At 45.0% G+C, this 9,471-nt stretch overlaps 1 long non-coding RNA gene across 1 annotated transcript; it reads right to left on the reverse strand.

The window, feature by feature from the left end:
* Positions 1–379: 379 nt before the first annotated feature.
* Positions 380–6,792, reverse strand: LOC132078193 (uncharacterized). The gene is made up of 3 exons (XR_009419235.1): positions 6,711–6,792; positions 6,241–6,333; positions 380–451 (listed from the first exon to the last, which is right to left on the reverse strand). It is a non-coding gene; the product is annotated as an uncharacterized LOC132078193 (long non-coding RNA).
* Between the last annotated feature and the right edge of the window lie 2,679 nt (positions 6,793–9,471).

The following is a 9,471-nucleotide window of genomic DNA, read 5'->3' on the forward strand; positions in this document are numbered from 1 at the left end:
ACAGGGGAAAGCCCTCCCTGATGATATAAAGAATAAATCACTTTCCCAGCACCTCTAAAGGAGTCTGAACATGTGTTTAACAAGAATTTCCCTCATTAGCAATCCAAGGAGGGCCATGCTTAAGGCAGACAAATAATTTAATTTTTGTCACACTTCCTAACATTGCCACCAAACGGAGGCATTTACAGTCACCCTTGTCACAACACTAATTATCTATTTGAATAGCAGAGCTCTCTGCTGATTGAATGAGTTCTGCACTGAGAGCAGATCATTTCAGCAGCGCCATCTGATCATCATTACTTTCTGGATATAGGATGTAAATAGACTATCATGACAAATAATATGGCTCTGGTACCTTTTCAGCAGCTTCAGATGAGATGGGGGAGCTTCTGCAGCAGCCAAAAGCATCAGTTCATGGTCTGGAAAACAATGTCCTGGGGGTTTGTGTTGCCTTGGAAACGTGAAAAATAAAGCACCGTTAATTACCAATTTTCAAGCAAGCAGTGCTGAGGGCCTGATCCCAGGCTAATGAATCCCTCACCCCGATTTCTGCAGCCTCGGGCTGATCAATCAGCCCTGCTGAACCAGGGCAGGGCTGAGGCACAGCAACTCTGCCAAGATTTCCTGCTGGCTCTGATTCCACAGCGGCACCAGGAGGCTCCAGGCAGCTCCCAGGGCTGTGGTTCCTCTTGCCTTCACATCCATGACCTCAATCACATCTTCAGCTGGTTGGTTTTTACAATAAATGCACTTTTTATTCAAGGAGGTACTAGCAGCAGGCCTGATAAACGTCCAGGAAAACACATATGCAAGCCCTATATAAATCCCATATATATATATATATATAAAATATATATATCATATATATATAAAATATATATCCTATATATATCATATATATATCCTATATATATCATATATATATATCATATATATATCCTATATATATCATATATGTCCTATATATAAAAATAAAATTATATTTTATTGTGTATATCTATATATATTTTATAAATATATACATGAATAATTATACATGTGTATATGTATATATATTTATATTTCTAAAAATTGATTTTATTTTCATATTTTATAATCTATATTTATTTATATGTTTAATTTTTAGGTATTATTATATATTATATAAAAATATAATATGCAATATTATATACAATATATATAATGTAATATATAGTTATATTATATTATATTATATTATATTATATTATATTATATTATATTATATTATATTATATTATATTATATTATATTATATTATATTATATTATATTATATTATATTATATTATATTTATTTTGTCCACATAAAACCCATTCTGGTAGTCCTGGCCACTGGCACAGAACCAGGAGTTGAGCCAGACCTTCTGCTGTCATTCTACCCAAAATACTGCCAAAGTCTTTACTGCTACATCTTTTGGATAATAACAATTTTTAAGTGGAATTGAACATTTTTATCTACAGATAAAAATGCATATGTTGGTTTTTTCTCCTTCTAGTACTGGTGCCTTGGTGCTAGTTTTACAATTAGGAAATCTAACTCTGTATGATAACTCTGTGAAATAACTCTAGCAATAAATAACTCTGTGAAATCAGTGAAACTGGAATCAGTTTCTTTTGGGAATGCTCCACCCCCCTGGCAGCACAGCCCAAAGCAATCAGTGAAAACTTTAGGCACAGAAAGTATGGAAAAATAAAAATAACTCCAGCAATAAAATAACTCCAGTAATTCTGAGATTTTGCCCACAGCACAAGTCTGGGGCACAGCCACCACCCCAGAAAAGCACCACTTTCATCTTGTATCACACTAAGCAAATGCTATTTTTATATTGGTCCCAGCTATTTTAAGCAAAAATTTGCTTAGAAAGGACACTGAAAGACAACTTTTTCCCTTGGTGAGCATCCACTTCTAAACGAGCTGTTTACAGCAGTAATTTGGAGTTTTCTTTTCTCTCTCCAGTTTTCCTCAGGACTAATGCCAGTGGCAATCTCTGTGAATCTCCTGACTCTTTCTGGAGGTTAAACTGGCTGCAAGAAAACCAGATCAAAGGGAAAGAAAAACTTTGTTTGGGAAGCACAAAAATATTTACATAACACAAGATAAGCCAGAACTCCTCATTTCTACCATGCAGACACGCTTGTAAAAAGCAGGTTAAAAACTGTCCATTTTTAGTTCAGCTGGGGAGGAGAAAAGGGATTTTATAGCTCATGTAAGAGAAGAGAGACAAGGCTGGGAATCAGTTTGTGATGCAGCTAATTGAAAAGATCCAGAGTTTCCTGCCTGGAGGAGAAGAATCTCTTGGAGCCATTTTGATGCACAAGAGGAAAAGAAAATAAAGTTTCCCACCACAGACAGGTGACCGGGAAATGGCAGCCAGAAACAGCAGGACTGGAGCAGGCAGAGCTTGGGAAGCAAGACAAGAGCTTTGCTTCAACATCCTCTGAGCTCCTCAGCTGCAGCCACCAATTTGGGCAGCAGACTATGAACAGAACTCCTGAGAGATAACACAGATTGTACTGGGGCTGGCCACTGCAGTAAAAAAATTAGATATGCTTTTTCACGAGATATTTCTCAAGAATTCACCTCTTTTTTTAGCCAGCTCTGGTAAACTCAGACAAAATGGGGAGTTCAGAACATTTATTGATATTTCTTCTACCGAGGGTCAGGCCCCTCCTCAGGGGCTTTCAACCAAATATCTCTTGATTTTCTTGAAGCCTCGTGGATCAGAACTCTCCCTTACACCCAGCTGTGTATTTGGGATGGAAGCCCAGATTTCAGACACCATGGTTTGATTTCCAGGCCTGGATCATCTGGTAATGATCTCCCTTACATACAGCCACAACTTCAAGACTGAGTTGCTGAAAATCAAGTTTAAATCTCAGATTTTTTACCCCATTTCTCTGAAGTTTCAATTAATTTCCAATATTCCACGTGCTCTTTTCTCGAGTCCCAGCCCAGCTGGGGTGCAGCCATGTGAGTCCTGCCATTCCCAAAGCTGCTCCTGACTCACTGCCCTTACTGGGGCAGCAAGGGCTGGGACCAGCTCCCAAGGAGAGAAATTGCTGGTGGAATTCACCATGTCTCCTGTGCCCAAAATAACCAGACAAGCTTATAAATTTAAGCAGACACTACGAGGGACACTATGCTGAAAATGTTGGATTATATGCTGGTGGCATTTAACGGGAAAAAATTGAAATTAGAAGAGAATAAAAAGAGAATTGGAGAAATATTGAACATTTTGTCTATTTCACCTGTCAATAATGCCTCATGTGTTGCTGTAAGGATTCAAGAAAGGTTGAAGGAAGGTATTTGAACTGCCAAGAAAACATCATTTGTTGGTGAGTCCAACCTGCCCAGCAGCTGCTGTACATGGGCTTGGAGGGCATTTTTCAGTGGTGGTAAGGAAAAAAAGCATTTGAACAGAGAACCACAGAGTCATTTAGGGTAGAAAAGACTTTTAAGATCATCAAGTCCAACCATTAACCCAGCACTGCCAAGGTCACCGCTAAACCACATCCCCAGGCACCACATGTACACCTCTGTTAAATCCCTCCAGGGCTGGTGACCCCAGCACTGCCCTGGGCAGCCTGTTCCAGGGCTTAACAGCCCTTTCAGGGAAGAAATTCTTCTAATATCCAATCTAAACCTCCCCTGGCACAACTTGAGGCCATTTTCTCTCTCTTATGGCTCGTTACCTGGGACAAGAGATATCTGTTTCCCACTCTGTGTAGAACACTGAATTTTGTGAGCAGGGGAATTCAGACACAGAGATGCTCAGATGATCAAAGGGCACTGGAGCATCACTGCTCCAGAGGGAAAACCTTCTCCTGCACACCTATGGCAGGACAGGACTCATTGCTCACAAATTCAGGACTTCTTCACTTAAACATGAAGACAAATATATAAAACACAACCCAGAAACCTGAGGGAGCGAGGGGCTGGTTTCTCCACACGCCAGCAGCAGAGATGCTGCCGACTGCCAGGCTGCAGATGGACACTGCATTTACAAATTAAACTGTAAGTCACTGGTTGTTGGGTTTTTTTTAACAGCATCAGTCAGGTTTTGTGTCCGTGGGAAACTTTTCCTCAGAGAGGCTCTTTTCACAGACACAGCAGGGATGGAGGTAACAGCACGAAACGAGAGAGCTTGAAAAGCAGCGGCGTGCTGCAGGAAGCCCAGCATTTGCATGTTAAGCTACATCTATTCCCTGAACGCTCAGGCACATGAAAGCAAGCCTGGTTAGCAGCAGATCTGTTCGCTGCAGCCTGAATTTAAAGGTCAGGGATGTTTAGAGCTGGGTTTTTTGCACTTAGCTGGAGCAGAGTTGCACGGCTCTCCTTGGGAGGAGGCACCGTGCTGGGACAGCGGGGCACGGTCCCATCTGTAGCACAGGGCCCCCATATCAGCCCCTGTCTCCCAGTGCCAGTGGCCCTGCTTCACTGGGATGTTGTAGGAGAGACATTTCTCTGATACCAGTGACCTTAACAAGAGCTTTTCAGCGCTTGTCAGGCTCTGACAGCTGAATCCTTTCAGGCACGTAAATGCCGCGTGAGTGGAAAGCAGCCGAACGGAGCCTTCTTCCCAAAAACACAGCCCTGGGGGAAGTGTGAGACATTCAAACTCAATTCAAACCTGTCTCTTCTTCAGAAATTAAGCTGATTTTTGACCAGGCTGAAGCTGTCCTACCTGACATGGCAATTCTGCCCTTTGGCTCCTGGAGGGGCTGGCACCAGGGCTGCAGGCACGGGAGATGCTCAGCTCTGCCTCCCGCTGCTCCTCATGCTCCTGTGACACCCTGATGAACAGCCAGGCATGGCAGGGCTGTCATGCACACCCCCAAGCTCCCCAGGATGCTGTTTCCTGCCTTGCTTTGGCATCCAGGAGCGGGAGATAAAGAATAAAATGATGACCCTTGTCATCGCCTCCCAAACGAGCAGCTCTGATGTGCAGCGTGTTTGAATAGTCAGGGCAGGGGCAGACACACATGCTGGATTTACTGAGATAAATGTTGGTCTCAGCTGTTGAATTCCTGGTGCTGGCGAAGGCTGCAGAAAAAATTGTGTGTATGCAGAGTGGATAAGAGATGAGGGCTTGCTGTTGCCTGCCAATAGATAAAGGAGTGGAGTGACTGCTGCTTTGTTTGGGTTTGTGATTAGATTGATATGGCTCATTGTCTTAGGATAGGTGAGCAATCAAACAGAAATACAAGCCAAGATCCTTGGATTCACCTGAAATGCACTGGGGAGGGAAGGGTCCCTGGAGGGAGCGATCCAGCCCCATAAAGCAGTGCACGCCCTCCAGAGGGTTTTTAGCTCAGCTCTTCTGGACTGGTCACTTATCTCATGCTGGTGAGGTGGCACAGGGTTCCATCTCCTCTCCATCTCACATCACCAGGCAGTGACACCCCAGCACTGAGAGTGGAAGCAAAAGCCCCTCAGATTCCCCAGCACAGCTGCACACAGTGGCATTTAAAATGCCCATTTCGAGTCCCCTCACCTTCCCCTCCCGCAGAGCTGAAGGGAAGCACAGCCCCAGCAGCATCACTGGAAGATGAGTTTGCCTTTCTCAGAAGCCCTGGAGGTCCCTGGGCTTGGCTCCCGAGTGCCACCAGGGCCCTGGGGACAGGCAGGTGGGTCACCGAGCCACCAGGCTGCTCAGCCAGGCACAGCAGCCCCTGGGGCTCTGCCAGGCTCTGCTCCTGCCCTCCCAGGTCCCCTGCTTGAATGCATTTGTGCTTTGCTCTGCTGCCTCCACAAGCACTGCTGGTGCTGAGAGCGTCGCTTATCCCAGTGAGGAACATGACAAAGATTGCTGGGGCTTTGTTCTGGCTTTTTTAGCTACTTGCTGTATGCAAATAAGTTCCTTGTCTTATTTTTGGAGGAAATTTTTTGCTACTTTCTGCCTGTAAACCTCCCACCCAAGGGCAGTCTGCAGTGCCTGGGGCATCTCTTCAGGACAATGGATATTGGGCACTGTGAAACCTCAGGGATTTTCTCTGCCACCAGCCCCAAAGCACCTTGAGAAATTCCAGGTGTCTGCCTCCCAGAGTGCCTCTGCAGCAGGTATAAATGTGTACGTCTGCCACATAGCCTGCACAGGTCTGCTGAAGAGGAGGAAGAGGAAAGGAGAGTCTCCTTTTCTCCTCTCTCCTTTTCTCTCTCTGCCTTCAACAAATCCACACCTGCCTATGGCATCTGATGCTACTTGCATTCACCTCTTACCTGCTCCTTTTATCTTTTCCTCTTCTGGGACTCCAATCCTACCAAGGACAGCTGAACTCCCCAGAACTTTTCTCCTCCTCAGCTCTGTCCTGTCTGTGGGGGTTGCATTAGGTTACCCAAATTTTACTGCCGCGTTCAGGGTTCAGAGCAGAAGTTACACAAAGCAGCAGCACCTGTGCAAGGAAGAGCTGATCCCTCAGAGGGGATGACATCAGTTGTAGCTCTCAATGGCCACCTGAAATGGGCTTTTATGAAATTGCAGGTAGTTACAAAAAATTTCAAAAGACAGGAAAGCATATCTGACATACCTATGAATGAAAATATTGCTGGTAACAGTTAAATGCATTATCCCACGAAAAATGTGCTCATACTCCATTTAAACACGTGACTATCTCAGGATTTAGTGTATCTGCTGAAAATTCTCATTGCAAAGATTAAAAAAATTAAAGGTTTGAATGAGAGTTGCTCACCTCATTTGGGCTGTGCTCAGATCTCAGGCACCAACAGCTCCACACCCTCCAACACCTGAACGTGGACTCAGGGAAGGTTTCCTTTGGGAACAGTTGGGAGAATCAAGCTGAATCACAGGTGTGGCTGAGTTGGGAACTCTAATGTCTGCTCGATTTTGGGCACATTTGTAATCCATCTTTAGATTTCAATTATTTACATAATTGACAGAAATGTAAAAGCAAATAAGATAACAGAGTGAAAATATTTGTGGTTTCTTATGGCAGTAAAAGACAACTCAAAACAGCTTTAAAAATGAAGGGCAACTTATTTCCAGATTTAGGGATTCTAATGGTCTCAAAAACACACACTAACAACTAAATCAATGATAAGTGAATGCTGGAGGCACAGTACAGAACATTCTGGAGTAACAGACATGCAGGACCAGAGTCTGAACTGGGAATTCCTGTCCTGACACCACACAGCCTTTGGGTGGTCACAAGGAAATAAAATAATGTATCTGACCCCTTTCCCAATACCTGCCACGGGCAATGGAGATCCCAGCCCACACAAAGGGCCCTCAATGATCCACCTGATCCTTTTCTTACAGATATACAGGGAGCAGGGCAAACAAAAGACAGAGCTGGGGGCTGATGTGTGCTCTGCTCCATGATTCAGTGTTGCCTCAGTCCTCCCACCGCTGCTCTGGTGAATGCAGGAGCACGTGGGGCTGAGAATTACCAGGCAGGTGTTTAAAAGATATCTGTAAGCAGTTCTGCTATAGTCTAATTAGTGCTCTAATACACATTACAGTGCACAGTCATCATTATTTCCTCTTCATTAGCTGCTGAAATATAACACATCTTTAAAAAAAAAAAAAACCCTAACCCATTTTCCTTTTTTTTAATTAAAAAAAAAAACCCCAAGAGCCTGTTTCTGCCATTACCATAACAAAGGCAATAGGAATATGATTAATGCATCCATCCCAGCTATGTGCATTGTACACTAAAGGCTCACACTAACTTGAGCTCCCACACTCCAAGCCACACTTGGAACGTTCACACTTGCACCAAAGGAAATGATTGGAAAGGAAACTACAGAAGAATGGATCTTTTCTCCTAAAAATGCAGAATCTTACTTTCTGCAAAGAGGGAGGCCACAAGCCCAGCAGAATGCACCCAAATCATTCAAGGCATGGTCTGAGAGGGACAGGACTCTGTCCTGTGGTCACTCTGTGAGGGCAGCCAGTGCCAGCTCTGCCCAGTTTGGGGTGTTTTGGTGGTGATGGCTCTCTCTGCCCCAGCAGGCAGCTGCAGGATGCAGAAATGGCTGAAATGTGGCCACTGCTGCCAGCTCCTCAGAGGGAACTGCAGGATCCTGGCAGTCCCACACATCCCAACGCCAGCCCTGACAGCACAGACAGGTCAGGAACAGCTCCTGCCTTTGGGCACTCCTCACACAGATCCCCCTGGGGTCACCTGTGCCAAGGAAAAGGGATTCTCCAAGCCTGGGGGCCAGGATTTCTGTAGTGGCCTGTCCCAGTCAGACACCGGGGTACAGCACACTCCCTGCAGAGCCTTTGGGGTAATTTGTGGGATTGGGTGGGAGATCAGGGGCCAGCTCCTTTCCTCCATGCCTGTGCACACTGGACACCCTCATGAGTCACCACAGCCTCCCTCAGACAAGGCATCCCCTCTTCCACTCCAAATTTAATTCTCCATCAAAGGCTGGAAGTCAGGATGAACTCACCAGAGGGCACAGCAGCTGAGGAAGGAGCATTTTTCTGCCTGCTTGGCCTCTGACAGCAGCCCTTTAATTACAGAAAGTTTTCAGCGAGTCCCTGATCGTGCCCAATCCCCCAAACTCGACTTGAAGCTTCTCTGCAGCTCCTCTCTTCTCCCTGTGTGACAGAGCAGTGACAGATGCTCCCAAACTGATCCCTCATGAAACACAGCACCACGTCTACAATGCGCCTTTACTGCAACAACAGATTTTACTCTTCCTCTAGAGATCCACGGAAATCTGGCCAAGTTTTAGACTAATTCAAGCTCTGGGGGGCAAGAAAACCCCAAAGTTGGTGCTGCTGCTGAAGGTGGTGGAGCAGCAGAGATCAGAGCTGTGGGGCAGTGCTCTCTGAGCTGCTCTGCTCCCACAGCCACGCAGAAGGGGATTTACATTTTGAGCTAAAAAGGAGTGAATTTACACCCAGCTGAGGCTCAGGGTGTCTCACCTGTGCCTTGGTCCCTATCAAAACCTCAATCAGCTGGAAATAGCCCAGGATTTTCCAGGGATGTTTCTGGCCCTGGGTTTCCAAAATCCCCCAAAACAAAACCCAACAGACCCAGTGATGGATGCCAGGGCAGGGAAAGTTTCGTGTGCCTTCACTTTAAAGACAGGGGAGCAGCAGCAAATAGGTGAAACAATTTAGCCCAGGTTGTTCAATAAGTGCTTTGCAGAGCCTGGGTTGGGATCTGGAGATCTTGTCTCCTGTTATCGACTTGGTTTAACATTGCTGGAAACACCTTAATTATTTTGTTTTGTTGTTCCAAAGAGCCGAGCATAGGAAATAGTCTAAAGCCCCGTGCAGTGCTGAAAAGAAAGCTTGATGAGATTTTGTTTCTTTTGCTGAGAATACAAAGAGCAAAAGGTTGAAAGCAGATGGGCCACTGAGTTCTCCTGGTTTGCTTTTACAGGTTGTTTTTCCTTATTTTCATTATTAATCAAAACCACTCTGAAGTTTCCTCAGGAAAAGGGTAATGGTGTCAAGAAAATTTAACATGTGCT

This window comes from Ammospiza nelsoni, chromosome 11, assembly GCF_027579445.1.
Source record: "Ammospiza nelsoni isolate bAmmNel1 chromosome 11, bAmmNel1.pri, whole genome shotgun sequence".
In the NCBI taxonomy this organism is placed as follows: Eukaryota; Metazoa; Chordata; class Aves; order Passeriformes; family Passerellidae; genus Ammospiza; species Ammospiza nelsoni.